The sequence below is a fragment of the Pinus tabuliformis genome, chromosome 5_1 (assembly GCF_031772625.1).
Source record: "Pinus tabuliformis cultivar Carrire ecotype Pingquan chromosome 5_1, CPIR1, whole genome shotgun sequence".
Taxonomy (NCBI): Eukaryota; Viridiplantae; Streptophyta; class Pinopsida; order Pinales; family Pinaceae; genus Pinus; species Pinus tabuliformis.
In genome coordinates, this window is record NC_142305.1 from 102,157,713 (window position 1) to 102,183,451 (window position 25,739).

The 25,739-nt window shown below is 37.4% G+C and overlaps 1 pseudogene; it reads left to right on the forward strand.

Annotated features, from left to right (window-relative positions):
- The first annotated feature begins 469 nt into the window (after positions 1-469).
- The window catches only part of LOC149163643 (uncharacterized), a 35,312-nt pseudogene continuing 10,042 nt past the window's right edge, over positions 470-25,739 (forward strand).

Below are 25,739 nucleotides of genomic sequence, written 5' to 3' on the forward strand. Positions count from 1 at the left end.
AAGGATGGGTCTCTCAACCAACAATATCTCTTTCTCACTCACAAGCTTTAATACAAGGTTAAGGGCACTCCACAACCTCTTACAAACTATTAGCAATCTCACACTTATTACACTCACACCAAAGCTATCTACCAAACTCAAAAGCACTAGCAGCACTGTCCAACCAAAAGAACTAGCAGATCATAGCAATGGTGAGTGATTTTATAGGAGAAGGAGTCTCCATGAAATGAGGGAGAGGGAGCTTATCCTCAAGGAAGGTAGCACAAAAGATGGAACTACCATCCCAGGGGGGGAAGGGTGACCCAAACTGACCCAACAACCAGGTCTAGAGACATCCAGAAGGCCGACTGTTGGAACAAATTCGCCCAATCTGGATTGTCGCTAGCTGTAAACTAAGTCTCCGTGACAGCATCGCAAGGAGGCAATGCATGCAAACCAATCATCGCGATAAATAATTAATAGCCTCACGATGGGCCTTGAAATTCGACCGTCGCGAGAAACAGGTGTACACCTGCGATGGGGTCGTGATGAGACCGTTTATGACAGGGGATCGTTGCGTATATTAAGGGCTTACTTGAGATGAGGCAGAAACTTAGGGAATAAGGGTCAACTTGCAAAATCAAATAGCATTTGCTTGATTTAGCAACAGAGGCAACCCCTCTAGCCCTAGAGTGGGTCTAGTCACATCAAAGACAAAACAATAATTGATCCCCTTAAATTGTCATCGTTGGAGGCCTACCTCAAACTAGTTGTTGATGAAATTCTGTTGCGCTGCTCCAGCTTCTGTTTCCTTCTTATTGAGAAATCGACCTGAAACACCACAAGAGAACAACAGAGCACGTAATCGAGAACAAAAATGATCTATTTACTCATAAAGTCAAGAAATCATGAGCTATCAAGTAAATTGCATACAAGACATAGGAAATCATCATTGATTGTATTAATAATGAGTTAAGAGCAAAGCTTACAACCAAGTCTTGACGTCGCAAGCCTTCTCAGAGGGTCTAGCCAATATGTTTCTTCAAGCATTCACTCTCAAGGATGGGTCTCTCAACCCATAATATCTCTCTCTCACTCACAAGATTTAATACAAGGTTAAGGGCACTCCACAACCTCTTACAAACTATTAGCAATCCTACACTTGTCACACTCACACCAAAGCTGTGTACCAAACTCAAAAGCACCAGCAGCACTGTCCAACCAAAAGAACTAGCAGATCATAACAATGGTGAGTGATTTTATAGGAGAAAGAGTCTCCATGAAATGGGGGAGAGGGAGCTTATCCTTAAGGAAGGTAGCACAAAAGACGGAACTACCATCCCAGGGAGGGAAGGGCGACCCAAACTGACCCAACAACCAGGTCTAGAGACATCTAGAAGGCCAACTGTTGGAACAAATTCGCCCAATTTGGATCGTCGCTAGTCATAAACTAAGTATCCGCGATGGCATCGCAAGGAGGCAATGCATGTAGACTAATCGTCGCGATAAATAATTAATAGCCTCGCGCCGGGCCTCGAAATTCAACTGTCGTGGGAAACAGGTGTACACTTGCGACGAGGTCGCGATGAGACCATTTATGACAGGGGACCGTCGTGTATATTAAGGGCTTACTTGCGACAAGGCAGAAACTTAGGGAATAAGGGTCAACTTGCAACATCAGAGAGATGAGTTGGAAGACATGGACATGTTTATTTGATGCATGACACAACAGAGGGACTGAGATGAGGAGAGTGACAAATTACTGTGTAACAGATGCCCCCTAAAGCATGAAACTCGAGAGAGTGGGAGGGGTGAAATGCTTTACAAAACCATGACCAAACTAGAACACCACCTTGAAGGACTTGCAGGTGCAAGTACAACTGATATCTCTGATAGTGAAATACATGTAGTCTAGGCATGGGCGCAGCCATCCAAAAGACATATGAAACTTGGTCTGTGGTATGGACGCAACCACCCAGTTGATAAGACCATATATAATGATAAAGGTATGGTCGCAGCTGTCCATGAAGACTTAGGTATGGTCACGGCCATCCAATCAAAGAGTCATGTATGTAATCACGAACCAAGCCATGCAGCCCGAACATATGTAATCTTAGTTTGGCGTCTTGAAACTCTAACCGATCTTAGTACAAATTCTAGCATGCGAACAGATGTGCTGAGGTTGAGCATGATAGAAAGTTGCTTGATTACCGGTTAATAATGAAAACCGTTAACAAGTGCGAGAGAAACCACCAATAATGCCAATGGCTCTCAAGGTAATGTCTAGTACAATCGTGGAATCACCCAATCGAAGACCAATGATGAAAATTTGTCGTTAGGCGCGAAAAACTTGCCATTGAGGCATGCAAGCTCCAAGGTACCGAAGGGTATTTCTAGACCAATCTCCTGGATAATGAGCTGGTGTCGACAGGAGATGATCTGTCACAGGAGGGCCATAGTGTTTCTCCCATCAACGACGCGAGATAAGGAACAAGCGGTAGATGGTGAAACAGAGTATCAGAGGAGGAGTTAAGGGTGTGAACTACAGAAGGATTATACTATTGAACATATCGGTGACACAACTCCGGAATGTAGCAGCATTTTGGTACCAAGGGATAGGAGGTTTGATGGAAACAACATGGATCAGATGGAGTGAGGCAAGATGGCAACCCAAAACCCCAGAAGGCCAAATGACGATGTGTGGATATCCCAACCCGACAAGAAGCAAAAGTGTCGATGTTCAAGAGTGACTAGCTGCTGCAGGTAACCAATGACGACTTCCAAATTTTCCCCCACCATTGTTGGTGAGTACCCCAATTATTTTTGAAAACAAGCTTGAAGGGGATAGCATATGCTTGTAATATAAGTTCGACCTTCAGACAAATCCAACCTAGTAATAGTTTAACGAGCCCTAGGGAGGAGAAGCTCGAGTCTCGTCATGGTGATGAGTCCAATGTCGTCAGGGTTTAACGAGTCTAACACAGGGAAAACTCGGAGTCTTTTTCATGTTTAGAGAGTTTGAAAAAGACACGAAAAAGAAAACTCCAGGGGGTCCTTTTTCGTAAATTTGTGTCTCGCGAGCCCAAAAAAGTATAAAATAATACTCGAGAACCGCTTGACCATTACGATCAAAGAGTACTTTTCATAATTAGTGGTCTCGATTTGAAAAAGTAAAAAAGCGATCGAAGACACGTCGTTTCATAACCAAAATCAAACTTGAAACGACAACAGTCCGGCAATCTTTTCACGTTTATACGGTCGGAAAAGAGCTGAAAGTGGACCGCCTTTTTATTTCGTTTAACGAGTCAAAAAGGGAAAAACTCGGCAATCTTTTCATATTTTACAAGTCAGAAAAGAGCTTAAAGGTGACTCGTCCTAGAGGAACAAGTGGTATAAAGGGTAGCAACTGGTTCCGACAATGGTCAAACTACTCAAAACATGTAATGGTCAAGAGGCTGGCTAATAAAACCACTCATCGTTGCGGTTCCTTAGGAAGGGAAAAACAACCAAGTGAAAGCATATGATTGGCCAAAGAGATGGTGGCGATGGAATGAAACAACCAAGGCTCATCTAGCAGAAGTTAGCAGATAAAAACAACAATCACAAGATGTAAATTAGGTATGGGTTCATGTTTACACAAGCTTGAACCACGGAGAACTCTGGTTGGATTCGGTTTCATGTTTACACTAGCTTGAAACGGAAAACTATGCTTGTTATAAGTTCGCATGCCCCTAGCATAATGACAAAAATCGAGGTACATGCCCCCCAAGATTCATTGCATTCAACGAGGTGGATGGAATGAAGGTTCACTTTTGAGATCTTGGAAAGACTCGACTTGGATTTTATGAGATCTTAAGCAAAGACTCGATTTGGAAAGGGAGTGGTTTCATTTTTTTTAATGAGGTTGACACGGTAAAAGAACCATCCTCATAACCCTTGTTTCATTTGTTAACGAGGTTGACACAAGATCAAGAACTTTCCTCAAAACTCCTTGTTTCTTTTTTTAATGAGGTCGACACAAGAAAAGAACTCTCCTCAGGCCCTTGCTTCATTTTTTAACAAGGTCAACACAAGATCAGAACTATCCTCGAGACTCCTTGTTTCATTTTTTAACGAGATCGACACAAGAAAAGAACTCTCCTCAGCACTCCTTATTTCATTTTTTAACAAGCTTGACACAAGACAAGGAACTATGCTCCACACCCCTTGTTTCATTTTTTAACATGGTTGACAAAGGGTCAAACTATCATTGGGACTCTTGTTCATGGGCCATATGAGAACATGGCTCCCAAGAGGTCTTCGCGGGATGGAAGAAACACACTCTGAGAGGAATGCATGTCATGAGGTACTAATGATAGATCGGGTTCCAATGCCCCCAGTACATGATGTACGAGACCATCTGCATGCTCATCAACGGATGCGGAGGTGGAACGGGTAGCCACATAATTGACCTGTGGCAAGGAAGGTCCTGGTTGCGAACTAGGACCAATGGGGGATGATGGTGGTACATGAGGCACAGGGGTACTAAAGAACGACAATTGATCTATAGTCACCATTCTTCCATCATGTGGAAAACAAACCACATGGAAGAGCGAAGAAACAAGAGCCCCCATGGCATAAATATAATCACGGCCAAGGAGAAGACTGAAATCTAAAGCCCCTTGGACAACCATCACGTCTATATAGACAATTTTTCCTCCCAAAGTAACAGGGAACTTTGGAAGGATCCCTAAAGGCTGACTGGTTCCTCCGTCAAATGCCAACAGATTCTACGTGACTGACACAAGCTATGGGGAGCCCAAAGCTTGCCAAGTAGTGAAAGGCATGAGGCTAACTGACGCACCCTCATCCAAGACAATGCCAGGTACTGCCTTATCATAGGCATGTACTGTAATCTGAAAAGGCACATAGGATGGAAGGCGGAAAGCAATCAAATGGCTCTAGTCGAAGGAAACGACTGAACTACTTGGTGGGGGTATCATATAATTGCCCCCATGCCCAATGGGCACCGAAGAAGGACTCTCTGAATCAGCTGGGATAGGAGGGTCGTTCTCGGACTCATGAGAATCTGACGAGACGAGAAGAACATGAGTAGTATAATCATGATGCTCTTTCAGAACAGAGTGATCAATAGGCAGTGAATCCAAGTCGACACTCTCTCCAACCAATGGTTGGTCGGGAACAGGCTTAGCACAGCCAGGTTCGAAAAGAGGGGGGCGGACAAGAGAAGAATCTAAGTCAATCTCTTTGTCAACGGGGAGAGGGTCTGAAGAGAGCCTCTGATAACCAACAGGAAGTTGAGGTGAAGAAGCTGTAAGACTTTCCAAAACGGCGGAAGCTTTATCCATGAGTGGACAAAGGTGAAGGGGATGGTTGCCTTCACACAGTCTACAGGGGAATCGAATCTTCCCTTTCTTCTTATCGCTGCCAGTTGATAGGGTAGCATCATCATGAGCTTCAAAGGACGATGAGGGACGAGCCAGATTGTGAGACCATACTTCTAAGATCCTAGGGATGCCAAGACAATCACGAAGAAGATGGTCACCCTTGCACAATTTACAAGGAAACTTAACCTTCCGCGAAGGAGCATAGGGTGTTTCGACTTGTGATGCACTCAGAGCAATAGTGGCACAGGTAGCCTCGTGTTGATCAGACTTCTTCTTCTTCATCATCTTCTTCTTAGTCTCCTGGTTACTAGATGTGAAACTTTCACCAGGTGAGGGAGGAGATGAAGGTGAAGAAACAGGGGGAGAAGGCTCAGGCTCAACCTTGGAATCAACATGTTGTGGTTTAGACGAAGGAGACGGTGGAATAGGAATCATGACGCTCGGGACCACCGAGGTTGAAAACAACCAAACGGGAAAACCGATGGTTAACCCAGGAAAGGACAATGTTGCCATATACGGAGCACCGACATTTCCAAAAGGCGGAAACGGACCAAGATTTCCATCTGGGGGTGGAACTTGGCTGGTAGACTTGGGGAATGTTGCCATCAAGAACGAGCCTGAAAAACACTTGTAATGTAACCAAGAACTTGAATTGTTACAACGAATATTTCGTGGGCAGTAAATTTTATGACACAGGAACAAAACTGGACCTTTTCATGTTTCAAGAGTCAAGAAAAGGACAGAAAGGTGACTCTATCTCTTTCAGGGTTTAATGAGCTTGAAAGTATAAGTGCTCAGATGGACCTTTTCCTTTAGGGAGTCGAAAAGGAACGAAAGTGACTACTCTGGAGAGCTAGGCAAAAGGTTTACCAAACAACCCGTAAAACTGCGTATACACCTTGGAAATCATATGAGAACCAAGGACTTTCCGTACTGCAGTCAATCATCCTGAATGTTGTGTTCGGTGCGTTACGGTTTGCAAGGCGGAAAACATGGCTTCCTAAGGATATAGGATGGTAACCTAGTGGGGTCTCCCAACATATACTCGACGGTACTGAGAGCACAAGTCCGTACTAGTAGCTATTGAGTCACAGAAGGAGGAATCACCCAACCTTAAGCGAAAGCAATAGTGACTAGGTTTAACGACGCCGGAGCATGTCTCTAGCCTAGACCTCTAAATAATGTGCGTTAAGTTCCAATGCGTTGTTAAGTTCATTCAGTTAATTTTAGAGTTGATCTTGAATTAGGTTTCAGATTTCAGGCCCTATCGTATGTATATCAAAAACCCTAGGATGCAACTAGAATGAGTAAAGCATCTTTCATTTCAATGAACACCTACTTAAAGGAGGGTAGAAAGTTCATTCCCAAGCAAACACAAGCGAATGCAAACACTAAGAAACACAATGCATCAATACACTAATCTCACGATGCATCGATACTACTAATGAAAGATTTAGAGTCTGCTTTTCAATTTATCAAACATGAAAATTTGAAATTCACATATAGTTTCACTTTCGTATATCAAATGAATGCAGTCCCTATTTTTTTTCTTTGAATTTAAAGAGACAAACAAGCAAGTGTGAATTGATCGATCCAAACAATTGTGATCTATGCTTGGTAGTGAAGAAATCGAATAAATTTCAAAAATTGGTTCAATAATCGACACTAAAAATCAACCAGCAAGAAAGCAAGCAACGAAAAGGCCTCAAGCAAATCAATAAGACGGTTGTGGATGAACCTTGGGTAGACAAGTAACCCAAGAAAATGGTTTGAAATGCTTAAGAGAGCTAGGTCACGGGGTCTAAAAACACAAGATTCACTCAAATGAACTCAACAAGACAGTACCTTAACCAAAAGCAATCAAAATAAGCTAATGAGAGACAAGAAAAAGCAAGGGATAAACAAGACTAATGGATTCAGGAGGTAAAATTGTAAAAACAACTTTACAGGAATCATTGCAAGTGTTACATTGACAACTAGAGACTAGTCGCAAGTGTTACACTGACAACTAGATACGTCGTCGCAAGTGTTACACTGACAACTAGATACTAGTCGCTAAAGTACACTTGTTTTCAGAGATGGTCCGATTTCAGGAGTCGTCGCAAGAATTAAACTAAAAACCCGAGATGAAAGCCAAATAGTCGCGGGTACAAAGCTAGAACATCAACGACGTCATTGCGACTGTTAGGCTATCTTCAGCGACGATCTTACTTAAGCAAAAGACAAAGTAAAATCACCTAAATGACACCAGATTAACCTTCCAAGTAGTAAGGGGAATTCCCAGATTGACCCAGGTAACCCAAAAAACTGATGGTTTAACCCCAAAATTCAAAACACACTAAATCAAAACCAAACAAGAGCAAACAAGAGAAAAAACATATAAAGGACTCCCCAGTAGAGTCACCAACTTATGAAGTAGGAAAGTGTTCCCTTTGCGGACAGAGGCAACCCCTCTAGCCCTAGAGTGGGTCTAGTCATAGCAAAGACAAAACAATAATTGATCCCCTTAAATAGTCATCATTGGAGGCCTACCTCAAACCGGTGGTTGATGAAGTTCAGTTGCGCTGCCCCAGCTTCTGTTTCCTTCTCCTTAATGAGCAATCGACCTGAAATGCCACAAGAGAATAACAGAGCACGTAACCAAGAACAACAATGATCTATTTACTCATAAAGTCAAGAAATCATGAGCTATCAAGTAAATTGCATACAAGACATAGGAAATCATCATTGATTGCATTAATAATGAATCAAGAGCAAAGCTTACAACTAAGTCTTGACGTCGCAAGCCTTCTCGGAGAGTCCAGCCAGTATGTTTCCTCAAGCGTTCACTCTCAAGGATGGGTCTCTCAACCAACAATATCTCTCTCTTACTCACAAGCTTTAATACAAGGTTAAGGGCACTCCACAACCTCTTACAAACTATTAGCAATCCCACACTTGTCACACTCACACCAAAGCTATCTACCAAACTCAAAAGCACTAGCAGCACTGTCCAACCAAAAGAACTAGTAGATCATAGCAATGGTGAGTGATTTTATAGGAGAAGGAGTCTCCATGAAATGAGGGAGAGGGAGCTTATCCTCAAGGAAGGTAGCACAAAAGACGAAACTACCATCCCAGGGAGGGAAGGGCGACCCAAACTGACCCAACAACCAGGTCTAGAGACATCTAGAAGGCCGACTGTTGGAACAAATTCACCCAATCTGGATCATCGCTAGCCGTAAAATAAGTATCCGCAATGGCATTGCAAGGAGGAAATGCATGCAGACCAATCATCGCGATAAATAATTAATAGCCTCACGCTGGGCCTTGAAATTCGACCGTCACGGGAAACAGGTGCGCACCTGTGACGGGGTCGTGATGAGACCGTTTATGACAGGGGACCGTTGCGTATATTAAGGGCTTACTTGCGACGAGGCAGAAACTTAGGGAATAAGGGTCAACTTGCAACATCAGAGAGCATTTGCTTGATCTTATTGCATGAGTTGGAAGACATGGACATGTTTATTTGATACATGACACAGCAGAGGGACTGAGATGAGGACAATGAAAAATTACTGTGTATCAAATACTAGGCAAAATGCCTCTAAACTCCAAGGATACTGCATGCGCAAAATGATGGGCAAATATTTCTAAAAATCTATTGGAGGAGGTATTTACAGGTTCAAACAACACTTGGTTGGGATAGGAGGCCATGTAAAGCTGTGTAGAGTACCAAATGAAGTAATAGGGCATATTAGGGCAAAATACCTTCACAAGTTTGAGACTCAAGTCACTCAACTAGCTGGGAAGTTTGTGACTTAAGCAATTAAAAAGTTTGAGAATCGGAACTCAACCAACTGAGTTTGATCATAATGAGAATTGAGAAGTGATCATGTTGATCATTGTTATTGTAGAATTATAGAAGGAATGTACTTTGTAGGCCAGTGACCCATAGCTTGTGCATTTTTTTGGAACTCTAGAAGCCATTTAGAGCCTCATTGATTATGTAATTTGTTGTTCATATGTATTGCACTCAGTGTCATTTTGATATATTCACCTTTACATGGTATATAGATAATAAAACTTTGCATATTTTGTCTCTATTGGTGCAGAACCATGGTTTTAAATCTTAAAAATAGTTTTTTTCATTAAAAATTAATTATTCGTGTCTTTTTTTAAAGATCGATTCATAGAGATCTAACCAGTCCTAGTTTGACTGGTTCTTGTTTGAAACTCGATTTGATAGGTGGGCTAGTTCAGTCATCTATTCATGTTTTGAATACTATGTTTGCAGCATAACCAATGACACATGATGGATATGTCGGTTTCTCTTCAACGTGAGTAGAAAAGGATATAGGATCGGCATGATCGCTTAGAGGGATGTTTGGCACACATGGAAGCACATGTGCATGAGGGATTTCATCAACCTCCACCGCCAAGAGATGCACTGAATGCTCCAAATCTGGGTAAAACTAATGTTCAGGGATGATGTTCAGGTGCTTTTGGATTTTGGGTCAATTTTGTTTATTGTGAGCATCGTGCATGAAATCTTCTAGTTTTATCTTACTTTTGTCTCTATGTTTTTGTCAATACTTCCTAAGAAACAAGTCTGGTCGAAATGAGGTTGGAGGCATTTTGATTATGCAAATACCATGATGTGATCCTTGGAAGATTAATTAAAAATTTGACTTAAAAAAATAGTGATAATTATATAGTTTACTTAATTTTTATGATTTTCTAAATTTTTGACAATTTCAGATATATCATGAAGAAAAAAATTTAATTATCAAAGGCTTCTTATTTCAACTTAAGGTGGATGAGGATTTATTGATTTTTTTTTAATTGAGGGCCTAGATTGATTCTCAAGGGAATATGTTCAGCATATGCTTAGTCTTAATGCTTATCAACGGTTGTAGTGTATTAAAGAGTTTATTAGGTTGCATGATTTTTAATAAATTTAAAAATTATATTCGTGCCAAGTGGCTCAACACCCACCAATTTCCTAGGGATTTGAGATTATTCCAATTCTAATAAGTTCCTCCATGATAAGTTCATCATTATTATTTATAACATTCATTTATATATAAGCAAATTTTATTTAGCAAAATGGTCCATTACTTTTAATAAATTTAAAAATTTATATTCGTGCCATGTGGCTCCCAACCCACTAATTCCTAGGAATTTGAGATTATTCCAATTCTAATAAGTTATTCATTATTATTTATAACATTCATTTATAGTTCTTTTTTCTTTTTCTTAAGTTAAAGTTGACCCATAACTTTTTTATACATGGTTAATCAAGTAAATGTGTGCATTAATAAGACATTTTTAGTGTTGCAATAGTTTTTTTGGTTATATTTATGAAGTTTTCCGCTATATCAACCACAATAATATTTTTAATATGATTGTACTAGTATTTATTGAAATTTACCAAACTTTATGAATATATATTGATATAAACTCTCTTATTCCCGTTAGCTTTTCCATTCTTTTTGTTGTTATTGTTGTTGTTGTTTTTTTTTTAAGTATATCCTCATTGCTCACTTTTTTTTTAATTATTAATTTATTATTTTTGTTAACTTTAGAGTACTTTTCCCTTATTTGATACTTAATTAAATAATTTAAATAATTTTTAATAAAATAATGTGTTATTTTATTATTTAAATAAATTTTAATAAAATAGTGTGTTATTTTATTATTGAAAAAATTAAAAAAATTTCTTAAAAAAGAGTGGATAAGCAAGAAGGCAATGTTAGGTAAGAGTAACTCGATCTACTTTAGCAAATCGATATCCAACATGGGAACTACCTGCACCTCACACGACATTATTCCGTATGTACCTACCCCGATGGCCCACCGTTATCTGTCTCTACGAGCATGTTACTGAGTTCCCGATTTTCGTTTCTTGGCGAGGCCTTAGTGGTAGCTGGGGGTGCTTCGTCTTCTATAACTTCAAATAAATTTGTACTAGTTTCTATATGCCTTATAGTAAGGAAAAAAAGCCATCAAATAATGGATGAAAAAGGGTTATCATGATCTTATTTTTCGACTAAACAAAAACGAAAAATACTCCACAAGCAAGAATATATAAAGACTACAAATTGAGCCACCAAACTTGAACTTGTTGACTAAATGTGTGCTTAAATGGTATAGCAAATTATATTACTTCAAAAAAAATTGTATCTCCATTATATTCATGGTTGATTTGATCTTGGAACAGAAGTCAATAATAGAGGAGCTTAGGCATCCTCAATACATTAAGAAAGTGGGGCTCATTAGGCTTTTTATAATAAACATGGACCAATTTCCAAACTCTAAGGAGCTAAAATAGGAAATAAAACTAGGACATAACTTTTTATCATTAGGTAATTGTTTGAACATAAAGTCACATTTACTGAGATAATTACATTTTAACTGATTTGTAAATTGTCGTGCATATTCCACTGGACAGCTCGTCACAATAGATCTAATAATAATATATTAAAATACTGAAATTTTACACTATTGCAGTTTTATTAAACTTTAAGATCTGTATATTAAATTTTACACTAGTGCACACATGCGAATGGAAATTATGTAGAAAAGTAGAGAACAACAAAATAAGCTCACACATACATAAGGCACAAGATATGCTCTCAAGGAATCTTTTTCGGGAGAGGACCCAGCTGGAAGGTGAAGTTGCTTTGCTCTCTTTCTTTGTCTGGAAATATGGTTGCACGTGCAAAGAAGTAATGTTTGTGGCCTGTGGGCTGCTACAATGCACATATCCTTTCTATGTGCTCTGTCTCCCATCTCTCCTGGCTATCTTTTCTTAGATATGGAACAAAATGCTCTCGAAACACTGGGATGTCTCATCCTCCTAGTGGCCTAGTTATAACATAGCCTGATAACCTATTAGTGGTTAATTTTGACTACATCAACTCTTAACTAGAGTTACAATAGAGGCTCTTCTAGAGTCTTTTACATCATAAACATGTGGCTAGCCCATTTTCAATGAACAATGGGGCTAATGCGGCATCCTCCCAAACTATAGGTGTGAAAACATGAAAGTCAACTTCTGAGTGGCATAACTTTTGCATACAGACTCTGATTGATGTGCTTCTTGCGCCGTTGGAAATATCTTTGTGTGTAGAATAGCATGAAAATGTGTTGCACGTAAGTGACAAAGTTTTACCCCCAAAAAATGTTGTTTGATGCCTCAAAACGCTCCTAGAAGGTTTCATCTCCCATTTCGCCAAACTAGGTCCCTCCGGTAAAAATGGCCCCATGAGTTGATTTCTCCACTTTTTCCACTCCAAATGAATGGAGATGGATGACAAACAATATAATGATCCAATTTGGATCATTAACATTTTTTCTCATTCCTAACATTGTTTTGTCGAACAACTATGTATAAAAAAATAAAATTCTCTATATATAACTTTTGATGCAAACATCTTAATGCGATGTACAATATCCATATTCACGTTTATCTTTACAAAACATTAATTTAAAATGAGTGATCATTTTATTATGGATATGTTAAATAATCCTTATCAACTAGTTTTCATATGAATCAACCTAACATCTAAACAAAACACGCAAATAATAATTTTAAAATATAGTAATTTATTATATTAATTAAAATATTAAAAATGATATTCTCATAATTAAACCCATGTGCAAAAGTATAAATATTTGCGTTAGCTTGATTTATAGGTGAAAAAGTGTGAAAAGAGTGATAAGTATTTAATATAATTCATTGAAAAATGTGAAAGATTCGTTGGTCGCATAAGCATTAGCAAAAAACAAGTGCTGAGAGAAATCCAAGTTGCAAGGGGACTCACAACATTAACCCTAGCATTTCACAAGATAACTACACCTTCACATCTTCGCTACTATGCATGTTTATATGTGAAAAGTGTGAAAGGAGTGATAAGTATTTAATATAATTCATTGGAAAATGTGAAAGATTCGTTGGTCGTAGAAGCATTAGTAGAAAACAAGTGCTGAGTGAAATCCAAGTTGCAAGGGGATTCACAACATTAACCCTAGAATTTCACAAGATAACTACACCTTCACATCTTCGCTACTATGCATGATCCAACCACTGACTATCGCTTTTCTAGAGTAATCCGCAATCCGATTTTGATTCCCTGTTGTGCGAATGGCCCTTTCTTGAAAAGAATTTCCAATAAATCATGAACATTGGATCTTTATGCCAAGTGTGAAAGATGTTATCATTGAAACGGTTTATATTAGGTTTTAATTTTGTCTTTGTCGGTGGTGGTTTTGAGCATATAAATGTGAGGCGGTATGGCGCACGGATGTTAGGCAAAGATTAAAAAAGTAGACGAAAAAAGGAGGTAAACAGATTCAAAAGGAAGGCTTCCTAAAAAAAACAACAACAATAACTACTTTGTTTTTACCATATGAAATGTGTACAAACATTTTATACCAAAAATTGAGCTTCCTATGGTAGCAATCATGAGCTAAGAGCCTCAAAAATATAAATAAATAAGTAGTTTGGAAACCAAAATATCAAAACTACCACATAGGTTGATTAACCAATACAAACATTTACACTGAATTTGACAAAATATTAATGGCTTGATAGCTAGCATAAATTATTGTATCAAAATACATTATGAAGCAAGTCCAAATTGTATGAAGGATCATCTTTATCATTGGGGGTTAGACCTCATCCTTTTACAATATATTATTGAGATTAATAAGGGTAGGCTTCCCTTCATTGTTGCCTAGCTCAAGCTTAGGAGAATTTTTCTTCCTCAAAAATAGCCAAATGCTAGTTTTGATTCGAATGGAAAGTGGTATCCACCCATGGTATTTATGTTGGCATTATGACACAGGTTTGGCACTATGACACAGGTGTTGTCCTTGATGGCAACTCACTCAGATGACAGATCACAGTTCAGGCTCTCAGAATGAAGGAAAAGAGATATATGCAGGTTCCCCTTGACCAAGCCCCGTATACAAGCGGGTTCACAGTACAGAGGACGCATGTGCATATACAGGCACTTTCACGCAAGTAAAAGTGCGTACATGTTGGAAAACTTGGTTTTGGTCCGTGGTATTTGGTCCTTGGTATTTTGACCCATGGTATTGATCCAAGGTATCTTGACCGAAGTGTTGACCCCAGGTATTTGGTCCAAGGTATTGCTTCTAAGTGGTTTTTGACCATGGCATTGAGTAAGGCCTAAGACTATAAAGGGAGAAGGAGATCATTAGGCAAAAGCACTCAAGTAATTGAATATCTGAATGCAGAGCAAGATCTAGACTACTGATCATTGGGTTATGGTGCATAGCTGGATCTGAATCAAGGAGGAACCTGAGTGCTTGAAGAAGGATAAAGTTCTATTGATGGGTCAAGATCTTTAGGCTTGAAGATAAGTATCTTTGTTTGGTTTTGATCTTTTATTGGCATATGTCGTAATCTGTAAATCTGATGATCTGGGTATAATTGATGTCTGAATAGTTGTAAAGGTTAAATCATCTTTTACAAATCTGTACGCAGGTTCAGTATAGCAAAGGCGTGTATACACGCTGGTTCGACATTTCAAAACAGCATATACACAGGTTTTCCTTCAGATAACAGCGTATGAATGCAGGTTCGACACATTGAAGTAGTGTACGTCTCATAAAATATGTTTTAGCTACTTTTGTTTGTTGTTGCAGTGTTCTAGGTTCTGCATTGGGTTCAGGTTACTGCTATTGTGTTCTAGTTACAGCTTTCAGAAAAGTGATTGTTTGATTCAGTTTTGGTTGGTGCAAAGGAGATTGATTGATGCAGATATATTTGATGTTTGATTGATGTTATTGATGGATCCAATCTAAAAATTTATGAAATGTGGTCCCTGGAAGAAAAGAGAAGGTTGTAGCCTTCTGTAGGTCAGCACCTACGTACTAGTACATCAGCTAGTACAAGAGCTAAGGGAGTTGTAGCTCCCTTCCAGGAGAAGCTAGAGAATGAGAGAAGGTTGTAGCCTTCTGCATGTAAAAGCCTGCATGCTCGTATAAGACTGCACCAATTTAGAAATATTGTAAAAGGAAGTTTCTTATTATAAGAAGACAGAGACAAATTGCAGCAAGTGGTTTTCACCCACTTTGAGTTTCTACCTTATATCTTGTGTTCTTGTGTGTGATTTTCTGCTCTGCTTTTACTATACCTGTTACTGCTTATATGGTTATGATACATAGATTAAAGATCAACTCACTAAATAATAAGTTTACAAGGTATATGCTGGTTGCTCTAAACACAGTTGCGTATATACGCAAGTTTCATTAACAGAGGTAGCATATACAAATCTATTTACGGAAATGAAATATTGTTAAGTTGCTAATACTAAATCACCCCCCCAGTGTTATTTCCAACAATTGGTATTGGAGCAGGTCCTTTAGAAGAAGCTTGATCGCTTGAAGGAAGATCTATCATCATGAGCAACTACGAAAGAGAGGCATCCATCAGGGCACCAATCTTTGATGGAAGCAACTTCGTCTATTGGAAGGTAAGAACCACAACCTATCTTCAATCTCTTGGAACAGAAGTTTGGGATATCTTGGAAGGAGGATACACATTTCCATCAGCAACTCCTACATATACGATAGGTAAAAAGCAGTATGAAACAAATGCAAAGGCTGTCAATACTCTATTTTGGAGTCTGTCACAATCAGAATTTGTCAAGGTTATGCAGCTCAAAACCGCCAAAGAAATATGGGACAAGATCATTCTAAGCTATGAAGGAGAGGATCAGGGAAAACATGGAAAACTACAATCTCTCAGAATTCAATATGAAACTCTCAGAATGCACAATGATGAAAGTGTAGCTAATTATTTCTTACATATAGATGAGATTGTTAATTGCATGAAAAAATTGGGTGAAGAGATAAAAGAAGTTACTTTATTTGAAAAGGTTCTAAGATCCTTGTCTTCTAAGTTTGAATCAAAAGTTTCTGCCATAGAAGAAAAGCAGGATCTTCAAAGTATTACTAGGTCACAGCTGCATGGAATCCTAACTGCTTTCGAAATGAGAAAAGGGGGTCCATCAGATATGAGAGAAGCCACATTCAAAGCTTCAGGAAAAGGAAAACTCAATGAGTCAGGACATACATCAGAAGGAGAGGAAGAATCAAACTTTCTCAAGAACCTTCAACGGGGTTCTGGAAGATTCAGAGGTAAACTAACTTTCAAATGTTTTTCTTGTGGAAGAGTAGGTCATTATGCTACCAAATGTCCTCGCAAAGATAAGCTTGATAAAGGTAAGGAATCAGAAAAATGGAATAGAAAACAAAATGTAAATAAGAAGAGCTACTATATGCATGAAGATAGTGATGGTTTATCAAATAGTGCTGAAGATGAAAATAATAATGATTATAGACTTCTGATGGCTTTTGAAGATGATGATTTCTTGGATGCTTTAGATGAAAATGGTCTCTACGAAGAAATTTCTAAACTTAAAGTTTGTTTAGAAGAAAAGAGTATGATTATAGATACTCTTACATTCCAACTTCCTGAAAGGGAAAAACACAATGAAAAGTTAGAATGTGAAATTGTGGGTCTAAGAAAAGAAATTGAGAAAACAAAAGCTCTCAATCTTAAGTTTGCTAAAGGATCAGAAACTTTAGATGAAATTATCAAAGTGAAGTGTTCTCCTCTGATAAAGATAGTTCTTGGATATACTGAAGAACCATCTCAAGCATAGAAGCCATCAACCTCCAAAATCTATCTTGATGCAGCAAGGAGAAATGAACAGGTTGACAATCATCAGCAGAGGCTTAAAGTAGATCACCAGGTAAATCGAGTTCAATCTACTTCAAGGATGAACAGAAGTTATAACCAACCACAAGTAAATCATTCTCAATTTGCTTCAAGAATGAATGTCAATGGAAATTACAATCATCAGGTCAGTAGATTCGATAATCGTAGGAATTTATTTAATGGCCAATGTTTTTCATGTCATAACTTTGGACACAAAGTTGCTCAATGTGTTGCTTACAAGACCATCATGACTAGAGAAGTACGAAATCAAAGGAATGTGATTGGTATCATGAAAATGACCTACAATAACTTTTCTGCTCTTGAAAATGAAATAGAATGCTCTATCTGTAACAACTTCGGTCATGAAGACTCTGAATGCAGAAGTAAATTTCGGCAAACATCTCAGAAGGAGCAAGCTTCATTGGGTCCCAAAACATGGAAAAAGAAAGAACTGTAAACCGAAAGATGTGGTATAGCCTTATATGCAGAAGGAAAAGAAAATCAATGGTACATCGACAGTGGATGCTCGAAACACATGATAGGTGATAAAGAAAAACTTCAGTCATATAGTGCCTTAGAAAAGGAAAGGAAGGTCTCATTTGGAAATGACACCCCTGCAGTCATAAAAGGTAAAGGCTCTGTTCTCTTAAAAGAAAAGGTCAAAAATAGAGTTTAGGCTTCTGTGATCCATATCAAGTTTACAAAGGATTTTTCGGCGAAGATCACATGAGACATCATTTGTCGACGCGTTTCGAACCATCTAGTGTGGTTCATCGTCAGGACAAGTTGAAGAAACCGATCCAGCTTAGCAGGTGAAATAGACAGAGCAAAGCCTCCAACGGCTAAAAAGATAACAGTTACTTTTGACTAGGTCCAGGGATCAAAAACCCTATTATTAACCTGGGGGGCTAGACCATTAAATAAAATAATAATAGGATAAAACATATTAATAAATAATCAAAATAATAAAAATAATTAAACAGTTATGTACGATTAGTACCTAAAAATAATTCCTAATAATAGTTAGTTAAAGATAAATAATAAAAATTATATCTTAGGAAAAATAAATAAATAAATAAATAAATAATAAATAATAAAATAATTAATTAATTAATAAATAAAAATTAATCTAGAGAAGGACCAGTACCTTAAAAATAATGTTATGATAATAGTTAAATACCAATATTAATGAATAATTAAAATTTTAATAAATAATTAAAAAGCAAATAGGTCCCATCAGTAACTAAAATTAATTCAGAATTAAAATTCTATTCAATTATTAAATATAATTAAAATCATATAAAGTTATATTAAAATTAAAATATAATTAAAATTATATTTAAAATAATATTTGTATTAAAATTATATTATCCTAGGTGGACCAACCCCTAAAATGATATAAAGATAATATTAATAATAATAATAATATTAATAATAAAATTTATAAGTTAAAAAAAAATAAAAAAAAATAAATAAATAAAAAATAAATAATAATAATAATAATAAAATAATAAAATAAATAAATAAATAAATAAATAAAAATAAATAAATAAATAAATAAATAAATAGATAAATAAATAAATAAATAAATAAATAAATAAATAAATAAATAAAAATAAAAATAAAAATAAAATAGATAAAAATAAATAAATAAAATAAAATAAAATAATACTAATGATAATAATAATAAAATAATTTAGAATAATAATAGATAATAAATACACAATTAAAAAAAAAAAAAAAGGAGACTAGGACGAGAGTGCTGGGACCCAACACCGACTGATTTTCCAGCCATCATCTCTCTTGAGATTACTCGGCCTCTTTTCAATCTCAAGCGCCTCCCTGAATTTCCGATGTTGGAAGTGCGAAACCTTCGCAATAACACTAGCTTCCTCAATACAAACATGATGTTTGGTTTTCTCGGCGTGCTCAACTAAAGCGGAAGACTTAGTACGCCTATGCTTGAGATCTGCTACATGCTCACTAATCCGTTGATTAATGGAGCGACCAGTTTCCCCAATGTAGGGGGTCCCACAGGAACAGGGGATCAAGTACACACCTTTCATATCTTTAGGGTCGATAGGATCCTTCGCTGATCTGAGGGACATGCGAATAGTGTTCAGGGGCCTAAAGGTCACAGGGACATCATGTGACCTGAGAATCCTACCAATCTTATCAGTAGTCCCTTGAACATACGGAAGAAGGACGCCAGGAACTCGCTCCTTAGGTTCACGATGAGACAGTGAATTCTTCGAAGCTTTAAGGAAAGCCCTCTGACCCTGGAATCTACTATAACCATTCTCAACAAAGACATCAAGGAGATGGGATTTCTCCTTCTCCAAACTCTCCTTATCCGAGATCCTTAGGGCTCGCGTAGCTAGGGTATTGAGAACACCCATCTTTTGAGCCGGGAAATGATGGGAACTGGCATGAAGATACTGCTCAGTATGCGTTTTCTTCCGAAAAACTTGGTGGTCGAGGGAACCATCACTATTCTTAGAAATCAGAATATTGAGGAACGGAAGGCAATCATCGACCTCCTGCTCCATGGTGAACTTAATGGCAGAGGATTGATTATTGAGATGATTGAAGAAGAGATCTAATTCCTCTTGGCCGTGAGGCCAGATAACATTGGTGCCATCCACATATCTTCTCCAAAGCTTTGGCAGGAGCTTGGAAGAGTTTAGAGCCTTGGACTCAAAATCTTCCATGAAAATATTAGCAACAACCGGGGAAAGGGGTGAGCCCATGGCAACCCCGCAGGTTTGCTCAAAGAACTCTCCCTCAAAACAGAAAAACGTAGAAGTGAGACAGATCTCCACTAACTTAGCAGTGTCAGGATCTGTTAGGCGGTTGATCACCTCCATGGCCTCACCAATAGGGATGCAAGATTTTCATGAAAGATTTTGAGTCCAAGGCTCTAAACTCTTCCAGGCTCCTGCCAAAGCTTTGGAGAAGATATGTGGATGACACCAATGTTATCTGGCCTCACGGCCAAGAGGAATTAGATCTCTTCTTCAATCATCTCAATAATCAATCCTCTGCCATTAAGTTCACCATGGAGCAGGAGGTCGATGGTTGCTTTCCGTTCCTCGATATTCTGATTTCTAAGAATAGTGATGGTTCCCTCGGCCACCAAGTTTTTCGGAAGAAAACACATACTGAGCAGTATCTTCATGCCAGTTCCCATCATTTCCCGGCTCAAAAGATGGGTGTTCTCAATACCCTAGCTACGCGAGCCCTAAGGATCTCGGATAAGGAGAGTTTGGAGAAGGAGAAATCCCATCTCCTTGATGTCTTTGTTGAGAATGGTTATAGTAGATTCCAGGGTCAGAGGGCTTTCCTTAAAGCTTCGAAGAATTCACTGTCTCATCGTGAACCTAAGGAGCGAGTTCCTGGCGTCCTTCTTCCGTATGTTCAAGGGACTACTGATAAGATTGGTAGGATTCTCAGGTCACATGATGTCCCTGTGACCTTTAGGCCCCTGAACACTATTCGCATGTCCCTCAGATCAGCGAAGGATCCTATCGACCCTAAAGATATGAAAGGTGTGTACTTGATCCCCTGTTCCTGTGGGACCCCCTACATTGGGGAAACTGGTCGCTCCATTAATCAACGGATTAGTGAGCATGTAGCAGATATCAAGCATAGGCGTACTAAGTCTTCCGCTTTAGCTGAGCACGCCGAGAAAACCAAACATCATGTTTGTATTGAGGAAGCTAGTGTTATTGCGAAGGTTTCGCACTTCCATCATCGGAAATTCAAGGAGGCGCTTGAGATTGAAAAGAGGCCAAGTAATCTCAATAGAGATGATGGCTGGAAAATCAGTCGGTGTTGGGTCCCAGCACTCTCGTCCTAGTCTCCTTTTTTTTTTTTTTTTTTTTTAAATTACGTATTTATTATCTATTATTATTCTGAATTATTTTATTATTATTATAATTAGTATTATTTTATTTTATTTATTTATTTTTATCTATTTTATTTTTATTTTTATTTTTATTTTTATTTATTTATTTATCTATTTATTTATTTTTTATTTTTATTTTTTATTTTATTGTTATTGTTATTATTATTATTATTATTATTATTATTATTATTATTATTATTATTATTATTATTATTATTTATTTTTTATTTTTTTTTTTATTTTTTTTTTTAACTTATAAATTTTATTATTAATATTATTATTTTTATTAATATTATCTTTATATCATTTTAGGGGTTGGTCCCCCTAGGATAATATAATTTTAATACAAATATTATTTTAAATATAATTTTAATTTTAATATAACTTTATATAATTTTAATTATATTTAATAATTGAATAGAATTTTAATTCTGAATTAATTTTAGTTACTGATGGGACCTATTTACTTTTTAATTATTTATTAAAATTTTAATTATTCATTAATATTGGTATTTAACTATTATCATAACATTATTTTGAAGGGACTGGTCCCTCTCTAGATTAATTTTTATTTATTAATTAATTAATTATTTTATTATTTATTATTTATTTATTTATTTATTTTTCCTAAGATATAATTTTTATTATTTATCTTTAACTAACTATTATTAGGAATTATTTTTAGGTACTAATCGTACATAACTGTTTAATTATTTTTATTATTTTGATTATTTATTAATATTTTTTATCATATTATTATTTTATTTAATGGTCTAGCCCCCCAGGTTAATAATAGGGTTTTTGATCCCTGGACCTAGTCAAAAGTAGCTGTTATCTTTTTAGCCGTTGGAGGCTTTGCTCTGTCTATTTAACCTGCTAAGCTGGATCTGTTTCTTCAACTTGTCCTGACGATGAACCACACTGGATGGTTCGAAACGCGTCGACAAATGATGTCTCATGTGATCTTCGCCGAAAAATCCTTTGTAGAAAAGGTCAAAGCTGGGAATTTTATGTATGTTGATGGTTTAAAGCATAATCTATTGAGTGTTAGTCAAATGTATGATCAAGGAAATGAGGTAGTATTTCGATCAAATGGATGCACGTTGTTCATGAGCTTGATACAGGAGAAACAATGATCAAAGGCATAAGAACTCTAAATAATTTATACATACTCAAAGGAGGAAAACAATAATGCTATCTAAGCAAAAATGATGAACACTAGCTATGGCACAAAAGATTGGGGCATCTAAGCTTCCCTCAGATAAGGAAAGCATGCAAATTCCAGGCTGTACGTGATCTTCCTGACATCAGAATTCCAAAAAATACAATATGCAAATCATGTCAATTTGGTTTGCAAACCAGAACACATTTCCTTGAGAAGGAAGGATCAGCTAGTAAGTCGCTTGAACTTGTCCATACTGATTTATGTGGTCCATCAAGGAAAAAGTCACCTCGTGGAGAAGAATACTTTATATTGTTCATTGACGAATTTTCTATAATGTGTTGGATAGGACTTCTAAAGCATAAAGACGAAGCATTTGACAAGTTCAAAGCATTCAAAGCTTTGGTTGAAAATGAATCAGATCACAAAATCAAATGCCTTAGGTCTGATCAAGGAAGGGAATTTACCTTGGATGAATTCTTTGACTTTTGTGAAGAACATGGAATAAGAAGCAAATTCTCTACCTCAAGGACTCCTCAGCAAAATGGAGTGGTAGAAAGGATGAACAAAACTGTTCAACAAATGGCTCGTGCTATGCTAGATGAGTTTGGAACTCCTGCAACCTTCTGGGGTGAAGTTGCATTTGCTGCCGTCACTATTCTCAACAAAATGAATGTTCGGGTAAACAGAACTCAAACTCCTCATGAACTTTGGTATGGTAAGACTCCTACTGTCAAATACTTCAAAGTTTTTGGAAGAAAATGTTACATCAAAAGGACTGATGAAAAACTTGGCAAGTTTGAACCTAAAGATGATGAAGGCATTCTCCTTGGTTACACTTCACAGAGTAAAGGATACAAGTGTTATAATAAAAGACTTGGGAAAATTGTTGAAAGCATTGATGTTGTGGTTGATGAAGTAGGCAATAATCCAAAGCAGGTAAAAACTGAAGAGTGGGAAGAAGATGAGGATTATCCTTCCACATCAAATCAGACCAATGATGAAGAAGAAGAAACCAATGAAGCACTAGAAGAGCAGATAACGACAGAAGAAAAGACTCCATCCAGATATGTTCAGAAAAATCATCCAGAGACTCAAATTTTGGGATAGAAAGAGGCAGGTGTGCATACATGAAGAACTATTATAGAAGCTTCAAGCTACCTAGCATTGCTTTCCTCCATCGAACCAAAAAATGTACATGAAGCATGCAAAGATGAATGTTGGGTCAAGGCTATGAATGAAGAGCTTGAGCAAATTGAAAAGAATAATACTTGGGAATTAGTTTCTAGGCCTGATGATAAGAATGTCATAGGAACCAAATGGATATTCAAAAACAAGCTGAATGAAAATGGAGAAGTTATTAGAAACAAGGGCAGACTTGTTTGTAAAGGGTATGCTCAACAAGAAGGTATAGACTTTGAATAAACTTTTACACCTGTTGCTAGACTTGAAGCCATAAGGATGTTCCTTGCTCTTTCTAGCTTTCAGAAGTTCAAAGTATATCAAATGGATGTAAAATTTTCCTTTCTTAATGGAGACCTAGAAGAAGAAGAAGTTTATATTGAGCAACTAGATGGATTCATCCTTGGAAATGATCCAAAACTTGTATGTAGACTCAGAAAGGCTCTCTATGGTCTAAAACAAACTCCAAGGACTTGGTATTATCGTATTGACAAATATCTTCATCAACAAGGTTTTTCAAAAGGATCAACTGATAGCAATCTATACATAAAAGTTGAGAATGATAAATTGCTAATACTTGTTGTGTATGTTGATGATATCATTTTTGGTAGCAACGAAGAAGCCATGAGTCAAAACTTTGCTTTGGTAATGTAGAAAGAATTTGCAATGTCCCTACTTGGTGAGCTCACATATTTTCTTGGTTTACAAGTTCAACAAAATAAAGATGGTATTTTTCTATCACAAACCAAGTACCTCAAGCAGATCTTGAAGAAATATGGCATGGAAGATTCTAAACCAGTATGTACCCCTATGGTAACAGGATGCAGCCTCAACGCAAATGATGAACCAACAACAATACATCAACCAACCTACAGATCCATGATTAGTATTCCGCTCTATCTAACAGGTACCCGACCAGACATTATGCATGCAGTGGGAATAGTTGGAAGATTCCTAGCAAATCCAAAGGAAGCACACCTTCAGGCAGTCAAAAGGATTTTCAAATATCTTCAAGGAACATAAAACTTTGGTTTATGGTATCCTAGAGAAACAGATCTTACACTTCATGCATATACAGATGTAGATTGGGCAGGAAGCGTGGATGATAGAAAAAGCACTAGTGGTGGTGCATTCTATATGGGTTCCAGATTAGTGTCTTGGTTCAACAAGAAACAAAGTTCAATTGCATTATCTACAGCTGAAGCAAAATATGTGGCTGCTGCATCTTGTTGCACACAACTCCTTTGGATGATGCAAACATTGCAAGACATTCCTATCACATGTTCTCCACCCATCTCCATTCTATGTGATAATACAAGTGCAATCAGTATTTCAAAGAATCTAGTCATGCATTCCAAGACCAAACACATACCTATCAAATATCATTTTCTCCGGGAACAAGTGCTTGAACAAAAGGTCAAATTGGAGTATGTTCCCTCCAAGGAACAAGTTGCTGATATATTCACCAAACCACTGCCCAGAGAGACATTTGAATACCTCAGACAGAAGCTGGGAGTAGTTGATGCATCATCTTGTTGTTGACACTTATCTATTTCAGAGAACAGTGGTTGTACGCGAGTTTCATGAAGCGTATCCGCGTACATACGCCGATTTCTGTGGATACAGCCGCATATATGTTGGTTTGAAGAATATCAGTGGGCCAGACTCAGGATGAAAAGAGTCTGATATGGGTCTAACAGTGATCATCTGGCACAGGTTCAAGGGGAGCATATACTTCTAATAATGCATTATCATTGTTGGCATTACCTTAGAAGATCTTGGTACAATTTCACAGTTGTTTTTTATTCAGGTGGAACAGGTGCAGAGGGAGATCATGGTTGCTAGTCTGGATGGTGATTAATAGATGCTGCTGATGATAGTTGTTGATGACTATCATAGTCTTATTTTGTCTCTATGTTATGTATAACTTTTTCTATCAAGGTCATGTAATGACCTATTTTGTTTCCCCACTATGCCTGGGATGGATGATGTAATATTCTTGTTTTATCATGTATAAACTTTTGATGTATCCCCACTTGGTTGGGAGATGGATGTATGTATGAGTCTTTGGTGATAGGAAGGTCATTTATGATGTATAGAGTCATGTTCTTCTTGTAGAACATCTTTTTGCAGATCGTGCTTATAGACAGGGGATACACTTCAACATATCAAAGATTTAGCATGTACTCAGGGAGAGTATGGATAGTAGAATGTATATCAAGGGAGAAAATATCTTGGTCTGCCGTTTTCCCTTAATGTCAAAGGGGGAGAGTAACTTGGTGTGGTTTTTGCCATCAAGTCCAAAGGGGGAGATTGTTGGCATTATGACACAGGTGTTGTCCTTGATGGCAACTCACTCAGATGACAGATTATAGTTCAGGCTCT